Source organism: Tamandua tetradactyla, chromosome 3 (assembly GCF_023851605.1).
Source record: "Tamandua tetradactyla isolate mTamTet1 chromosome 3, mTamTet1.pri, whole genome shotgun sequence".
NCBI classification, from domain to species: Eukaryota; Metazoa; Chordata; class Mammalia; order Pilosa; family Myrmecophagidae; genus Tamandua; species Tamandua tetradactyla.
Window position 1 is genome coordinate 64090278 of NC_135329.1, and position 9143 is coordinate 64099420.

The window sequence follows — 9143 nt, forward strand, 5'->3', positions numbered from 1 at the left end:
CAGGACTATATGCCTTCACATATGAATTCTACAAAGTTTGGGGAGAGCCTAGCTGCCACTGCACAGTGGGATTGAGCATGTGTCCCAGAGATGGCAGAGAGCCTAGGTGAAGCCCCAGTGCTTGAGAGCATGGAGCCAAGAAAAAGGTGTTTTCATCAATGTCCCCCAAGGTTACATTTGGAGAGAGGGAGACCACAGTTTAGGCCCTTGGAAATGGTGTGACTGCTGCTTTCTATAGCCTGAAGACAAGTGAGTCTCAGACCTTGAAATCTAATGGAGTTTGTCCCACAGGTTTTTTAAACTATTTGGGTCTGTTGACTCCTGTGTTCCCTCTGGTTCCTCCCTATGGAAATGGGAATATGTATCCTATGATGGTCCCTCCTTTGTGTGTTGGCAGAAAATAAGTTTTATAAGTTCTGAGTTTTACAGATCCAGGGCCAGAGTATAATTTTGCCTTAGGACAGGCCATGCCCTTAGCTGACTTTGATGAGATGTTGTATGGTTTCTGACTTTGTATTTATTTGTATTATTACTGAAATTGTTCTTGGTTCTCTGATATTGTTATGGAGTGAATGTACTTTACATTTAGAAAGAATATAATTTTGGGGGGTTACCAATTATTTAACTTTAAGGAAAAATACTTTCTTTACTTTTAATAAAGCACATCTTGCATACATTACATCAAGTTATCAGAATACCTTGGAACTTCTTCAAGTTAAATCTTTCAAAGCATGATTACTCTTTATATACAAATTTACATTGTCCATCATCTTAAAGATCTAGTGCTAGTTTATTTGATTGGTAATCCTGTATAAAAATTGGAAGAACATACCGAAGTAGAATAAAATTATATGGTTATTTTTTACTTATATTCCTAATTCTAATGACATAACTATTTTTATTTAACTAATATTAGTCCTGTTTGCCAAAGGTTTATCTGAGTTATGGAAACTTTTAATTTTCTTCAAAGCACTTGGATTTGGTTCAATAAATACAGTTTTTTCATTGGGGGAAGAATTAGAAGTTTGCTTTCCTTAGTTTCTGTAACTTAATTAGGATTAATTTTTATATGTGTTATTTATTGTTATAATTTGCTAAAGCTGCCCAAATGCAACACACCAGAGATGGACCAGCCTTTAAATAAGGGGATTTATTTTGGTAAAAATTTATAGTTCTTCAGAGGAAAGAAAGCTTGATTTTATCTGAGGTTCTCTGTTACATAGGAAGTCACATGGCAATGTCTGCTGGCCTTGTCCCTTGGCTTCTGGGTTCCAATGTCTTTCCCTGGGGTGATTCCTTGCTGCATCCCCAAATATCTGGGCTGCTGAGATGACATATTCTGATCTGCTGAGCTCTCTTCTGATCTATCTCTTTTAAGCCTCTGGCTAATTAAATTAAACCTCACTCACTGGGGAAGACACTCCTCTTAGGAAACTGCAAATGTAATCAGCCATAGATGAAGTTCAGATACTGATGATTTATGTCTACAGCAACATGACCCCAGGGTATCATCACTTGACCAAGTTGACACCCAAACCTAACACAGTTACTTATCTTTAAGTCAGTTTGAATAGAGCTCTTTTAAGGGGTTTTATTAGTTAATTTGATAATACCATCCAGAGGTAGGAAAACTCATAACAGACCTATTACATACACAGAGAGCTTATAATGTTCAGAAAAAATTTGTTCTTAGACATGAAAACATATAAATGCTATTTTAGTTTGCTAATTCTTCCAAAATGCAAATTACTAGAAATAAACTGGCTTTTATAAAAGGGATATGCTGGTTTGAAAATATTATGCATCCCAGAAAAGCCATATTTTAATTCTGGTCCAATCTCGTGGGAACAGCCCTTTCTTTTAATCCTAATTTGCCACTATATGTTGTAAATTGATTAGATTGTCTCCACTGAGATGTGGTATGCCCAATTTTGGATGTGACCCTTGATTAGAGGAGATATGACTCTACCCATTTCAGGTGGGTCTTGGCTAGTTTAATGGAATCATTTATAAGAGGAAACATTTTAGAGAGAGAGCTGACAGAAATGACAGATTCATTGGAGCCTGTAGAGAGAGCAGATGTAGTTGCTCAGAGAACAGTGACTTCAGAGAACAGGCAATAGATGGAGATGCTTGGAGTCCAGCACATGTCACCATGAGATATTAAGCAAGCTAGAACCCAGAGAGAGACAAGGGAACTCAAGAAATGAAAGCAAGCCCCAAAGAAGCAAAATGAGGAACTTGCACATAGATGGAGACTGAAAGCCACAGATCCCAGGAGCAAGGGACCAGCAGATGGTAACCATGTAACTTCCCAGCTGACAGAGGTGTTCCAGTCCAGTTGGCCTTTCTGGAGTGAAGGTAACCTCTTGTTAATGCTTATTTTGGATACTTCCACTTCCTTAGAACTGTGACCTTGTAACTATTAAATTCCCCTCTTTAAAAGCCATTACACTTCTCATAAATCACGTTCTGACAGCTACCAAACTAATCCAGGGGATTTATTAAGTTATAGGTTTACAATCCTAGGGCCTTAAAAGTATCCTAACTAAGTCATCCAGATAAAGGTACCTTGATTTTGAAGAGAAGGTGAATGGTGCCCAGGATTTCTCTGTCAGTTTGGAGGCACATGGCTGGTGTCTGAGGACCTTGCTCCTGGTTCATCACTTTGTACTTCCGATTACAGTGCCTTCCTCTCAAGGAATCTGTGTCCTCAGGATCTCCAGGGAAAAACTCTCAGTTCTGGCTTGCTGAGCACTTCATAGGAAGGCACATGGTGATGTCTGCTGGGCTTTGGTCTAAGTGCATTCTAAGCATCTGTGGTGTCTATGATGGCTCTGAGGCTCTTTTTCCATGAGAGCTTTTAAAGACACCATTAAACCAATTAAGACCCACCTTGTTTGTTTTTTATTTTTTTTAATTTTTAAGACCCACCTTGAATGGAGCAAAGTCACATTTCCTCCTAATCAAAAGGTCCCTCCACAGTTGAGTGGGTCACATCCTCATGGATGTAATCTAATGATAGCTCATACACCCACAATTGGGTGTGTCACATTCTCCATGGAAACAACCTAATCAAGAGGTCCCATCCTGCAATGGTTGTATCATGATTAAATGATATGGTTTTTCTCAGGTATATAATAGTTTCAGAATAGCATTGAAACTCTCTGGGCCCCCAAAAGACACGTCCTTTCCATATACAAAATAGATTCATTCCATCACAATATCACAAAAGACTTAAGCCATTTCAGTAATTATACAAATACCATAACAAGTGAAAAATAGTATAAAATCTCATCAAAATCAGTTACAGGTATAGTCTTTCCTAAGGAAAATTCTATGGCTGTTGACCTGTGAAACTCATAACAAATTATCTGCTCCCAACATACAAGTGAAGGATAATCATAGGATATATGTTCCCATTGCCATAGGGGGAAAATGGGTCAAATGTCCCAAACAGTTCCAAAAACTTGAAGGGCGTACTCCATTTGATTTCAAAGTCTGAGAGGCACTTACTCTTAGGGCTTGAGAGAGTGGTAGTTCCATCTTCTCTAAGGGCCTATGCAGCAGTCTTGTTCTCTCCCAATGCTGGTGTAAGAGTTACAAAACTGGGGATCATTGGGGATACCACATTTCTCTCAGCTCTACCATCTCCAAGCATCAGGGCAGCACCTACACTTTCTTCCTTTTCCAGGGCATACACTCAATGCCTCCAGAACAATGGGGCAGCTGTCAGGCTCCCATGAACCCCCAGTTTATGCACTCCACTCTCTCCAAGACCTGGGGCACCAAAGCCCTTCCTGAGCAATGAAGCAGATGGCCTGCCCTCTGCTTCTGTGGCATGTTCAGCTTTTCCATGTGGATGGGTTGGTCCATTCTCTTGGCCAAATATTTTTTTTGGCTTCAGATATTCACTTTCATGCTCTGCCTTTGAAGATATTTTTCTTTAATGTTTGATCCCTTTAGTTCAGACTAGCAGTGGTTCCATTTATACAGATCTCATGAAAAACATAATTTCTATGTGGTACACAGAAATCAAAGCCATGAAATGTTATGACTTTCCACAAATCATTTCTGAACAACTCCATCTCCCATCCTGGTTTTTCTGGATATGGCTGAGTGGTTCCATGTTTGGTTAAATCCTTACTTGGGGCACTAGCTTTCTGGTATCCTTTTCTGGAAGCCAATAACTTTCTAGACTGTCAATTTCTGATTTTGTTTTACCCAAGAGTTCAGTTCTTAACTTATTTTCTTCCTGGCACATTTCTACTATAAGCTGCAGGGAGCAGCCAGGTTGCATTTTCCACATTTCATTTAGAAATCTCTTCAGCTAAGGCGACCATTCCTTTCAAATTCTACCTTTCATCCCAAACCAGAACACTTAAAAAAGGGTTGCCTTCTCTCCAGTTTGCAATAATACACTCATCACTTAAGTTTAAAACCTCATCAGAGGTATCTTTTGAGTCCACATTTCTACCAACAGTCCCTTCAAAGCAAGTCAAGCCTTTCCTTTTTCACCACCTCACAATTACGCCAGAATTTCCCTTTAACCACATAAAAAGCCATTCCAGCATGTTTGGTATTTGCAAAATGAAGTATCCCACTTCTCTGGTACCAAAATTGGTTTAGTTTTCTAACTCCACTGGAATGTAAAATACCAGAAAGGGATTAGTTTTTATAAAGGGAATTTATTAAGTTACTAGTTTACAGTTCTAAGGCCTTAAATATATCCAAACTAAGGCATTCAGAGACAGATACCAAAGAGAGGGCAAATGGCATCTGGGATTTCTCTGTCAGCTGGGAAGCCACAAATGCCATGAGCTTTAATTTTGCATTTGCCTTTTGCAAATAATCCTTTAATGAATAAAGATTGGTGGTTCTCAGGTTTTGGTTTCTGGGAGCAGGAGCATTTTTATGAGACTGGAATTTAGTTAAACTTTGGTTTGCTGACATGGGCTTAACATGAGGACTTCATCTCAGGCCTACTTAACTTATTTATCATGTGTTATACTTATGTCTCTTACTTGTTTTGAAAATGAAAGTCTTTACTGCTTTCACAAAGAAAGTGGAATGAATTCTCCAATTATTCAACAAATGCTTGTATGAAAATATCACAACCCAAACAGAAAGTCTAAGTTTAAAGAAATCATGAAACTGGCAACCAAATGGTTCATAAAATAATATGTAGGAAAACCTCAGAAATGTGAAAGGGATAACCAATATTTCCTATTCTAAATAAAATAAAACCATAAAATAATGACAAACAAAATATAATGTAGGAGAGCATCGCAGTGGTGGCTCAGTAGCAGAATTCTCATGTGTCATGCCCAGAGACTGAGGTTTGATTCCTGGTGCCTGCCCATGAAAAAATATATATATAAAATGTAGGAACTGGGTGGTGCAACAGTGACTCAGCAGGCAGAATTCTCCCCTGCCATGCTGGAAACCTGGGTTCAATTACCGGTGCTTGCTCATGTTTCAAAAAAAAAAATAGGAACTGAAAATTAACAGGTGAAATGTCTCTAAATAAACTTTACAAAATTTTTTAAAATCTGCAATATGGAAAAAATAATAATTGAAAGCATTGCATAAAATTGTCAAAGAGACAAAGCTGAACCAATATTCCCAGGAAAATTATTGTCCTTATGCTGTAAAAAAAAATACTTATAGTTATTAAAGTAAATAACTTAATGATATTAACCCCCTACCTTAAGAAGTTAAAAGAAATACAATAAAACATCATTTGAGAAAAGACAGAAGAGAATTAATAGAGTGGAGCAAAAAATAAATCATTATGAATAGAAGTATCTAAAAGGTCAACATCAATGTGCCTTATGGTGATTTTTGAAATGAAGATACATCTTTATCTGCACCATACATTGCAGAAGCCACATGTGGCTTGTGGACATTTAAATTTAGATAGTGGTACTGAAAAACTGAAATTTCAAATTTTTATTAAATTTAATTCATTTGAGTTTAATAGCCACATATGGCTTACAAGTATTCAGTGCTTACAATGTTGAAAAGCAAATACCTAGAATCTTTAAGGATGTGAGTAAAAGTAATAAAATAGATTCAAGAGAAAAATGGGAAGTGGACTTGTTCTAATTTGCTAGGTATCAGAATGTGATATACCAGAAACAGAATGACTTTTAAAAGGGGGAATTTATTTAGTTGTAAGTTTGCATGTTTTAAGGCCATGAAAATGTCCAAATTAAAGCAAGTCTATAGAAATGTCCAATCTAAGGAATCCAGGAAAAGATACCTTGGTTCAAGAAGGCTGATGATATTCAGGATTTCTCTCTCAACTGGAAAGGCACATGGTAAACATGGTGGCATCTGCTAACTTCTCTGCTGGCTTCCTGTTTCATGAAGCTCTCTGGGGGGGCATTTTCCTTCTGCATCTCCAAAATTATCTGGCTGTATGGACTCTGTTTGGCTCTAAAAAGGGGCTCTCTCCTCTTTAAAAGAATTAACTCAAGGCTCACCTGGAATTGGTGGAGTAATATCTTCCCCTAATCAAAACTTGATACCCACAATTGGGTCAGTCACATCTCCATGGGAACAATCAAATGCTCCCAGCCATCAATATTGAATGAGAATTAAAGGACATGGCTTTTCTGGGGTCCACCACAAATTCAAACCAGTACAAGACCCACAAATAAAAATAGTAATTGAGTTTTGTGAGCCAAAAAGTGACACAATAAAATTTAAGGTATTGGTCTGATGTAAAAAAAAGTATGAATATACTCAGTGTGTATAAAAGTGGAAGCAAATGAGGTCTGCTGATACTTGCTGTTCAGAGAACTCATCAAAACTCAAAGAGTAGAAGACTCTGCAAGGTCAAATCAGTTCTGAGAAAGGTTCAGATGGAAAGCAGGACTTTTTTCTTCTCCCAAAGCTCTTCCCTGTTCATCTTCTTCTCAAGGTGTAATAACCTAGATTTCCTATTCCTTTAAAACAGTAAATAAGTCTTTTAAGGGCTGTATTCCAGGGGTCAAACCCTGATTATGTATATAATAAATGTAGTCAGTGCTTTGTTCTGTGGGACAATCACTTGTTCATCTTTTTTTTTTTTAATTTTTTTTTTTTTTACATGGGCAGGCACCGGGAATCAAACCCCGGTCCTCGGGCATGGCAGGCAAGCATTCTTACCTGCTGAGCCACCGTGGCCTGCCCTCACTTGTTCATCTTGATTGGAATTACCAATTAAAAAATTGTAACCCTCATATTGATATATAAGACCTTGTGTGTAGGGAAGCTATAAAATTCATTCATTTCTTTACTATTCATAAATCCTTTTGGCTATATTCTGTGTACTGGGAAGTACTCCAGGTCCTAGACAGGATTTAGCAGAGAACCAAGCATACTTTCTCTACAGAGAAATGGCTGGAATTCTCTGAAATAAATCTAGAAATAAAAATACATGGGAGATGAAGAAATACAAATTTCTAATATGACTAATGATGTGAGAAAAAATTTTAAAAAGGGGTTACTTGGATGAAGAATGGAGTATAGGAGAGATAGGGTAGAAGCCACTATCACTAGAACAGGTTATAAAAGTTATTAATCATCCTAAGCCAAATTGGATGCCAATTTTGTTCTTGCTTTTGATGAGAGGAAGTTATATAAAAATTACAGTACATATCAGTACAAGACATAATTTTGTTTCCCTTTCATTCATAAGTGAAGTGGATATTTGAGAGTAATTCAAGTGTTTCTTTTTAATTTGCCATTTTTAATTTTTCTCTAATATTGTGTCATTTTTGAAATGAAGAAAGAAACATTAGAAAGTAAATACTTATTAAAATTTAGAACCATTGTTTCTATTCAAATCTAAGCATCACAATAAATGTATCTTGTATCACATAGAAAACTGGATTTCTTAGAATAAAATCTCATGCAATTACTGTGCTCAGGCTTATCTGCAAATTTTTAAAGATAAATTCATGTAGCATAAACTTGACCATTTTAACTGGTATATTCAACCATATTTGGTACTTTCACAGTGTAGTGCATCAGCTTTATCTATTTCCAGAGCAATTTCATCCACCCTCCCAAAGAAACTTTGCACTCACTGCCCATTCCCCACTCCTTTCAACCTGTTGCCCATTAATCTTCTTTCTGTCTCTATTGATTTACCTGTTCTGGTTATTATTGCAGGTAAATGGAATCTTTATAAAATGTGACCTTTTTAATCTTGCTTCATTAATCTATGTTTTTTTTTTATGGTGTACAGCAGTGTCACATTTCATTCTGTTTCATTGTGAGTATCCTGTTATTGCAGCATAGTTTGTTGAATTTTTTTTTCTTTGTTTGGGAAGTGCATGGACCAGGAATTGAACCCAGGTCTCCTGCATGGCAGGTGAGGATTCTACCACTGAACTAGCCTTGAACCCTTCACTTTTCTTTTTGAGATTTATCCAAATAGGTCATACCATTGATTCATTATTTTTTTTATGGCTGAACTGTATTCCAGCTTATGCATATAACATATTTTGGTAATTCGCTCATTGAGGATAGGTATTTGGTTTGTTTTCACTTGTTGAATACTGTGAATAGTGCATCTATGAATATTTGCACACAATTCATTGAATATGCTCTTTCAGTTTTGTGTATATATCAAGGAGTAGAATTGCCAGATCATCTGTTAATTCTGTATAAAACATATTAAGAAACTACTGAAATATTTTCCACAGTGATGGTACCAATTTACATTCCCAACTAACAGTGTAAAAGTGTTCCACTTTCTCCACAACCTCACCAACAATTATTTTAGATTTTCAAAAGATTATAACCATACTGTTGGATGTGGAGTGGGTCGCATTGTGGTTTTGATTTGCTTATCTCATGTGCCTGTGACCATTTGCATATGTTCCCTTGAAGGGTGGTCTTTTAAAATCCATTACACATTTATCACTATATTATTTTCTAAAGAGATTTTTAAAATGTAGTTCTGATATTTGGTCCTTGTCAGTTGTATGATTTGCAAGTAATTCCTTCCATTCAGTAGGTTGCCTTTTCAATTTCTTGAGATTGTCTTTAGATGAAAAAGAGATTTTAATTTCTGTATGTTTAAATTGTCTTATTTTTTTAGTTCTAGTGCTTTTAATGTCATATCTAAGCAGCAATAACCAAATCTG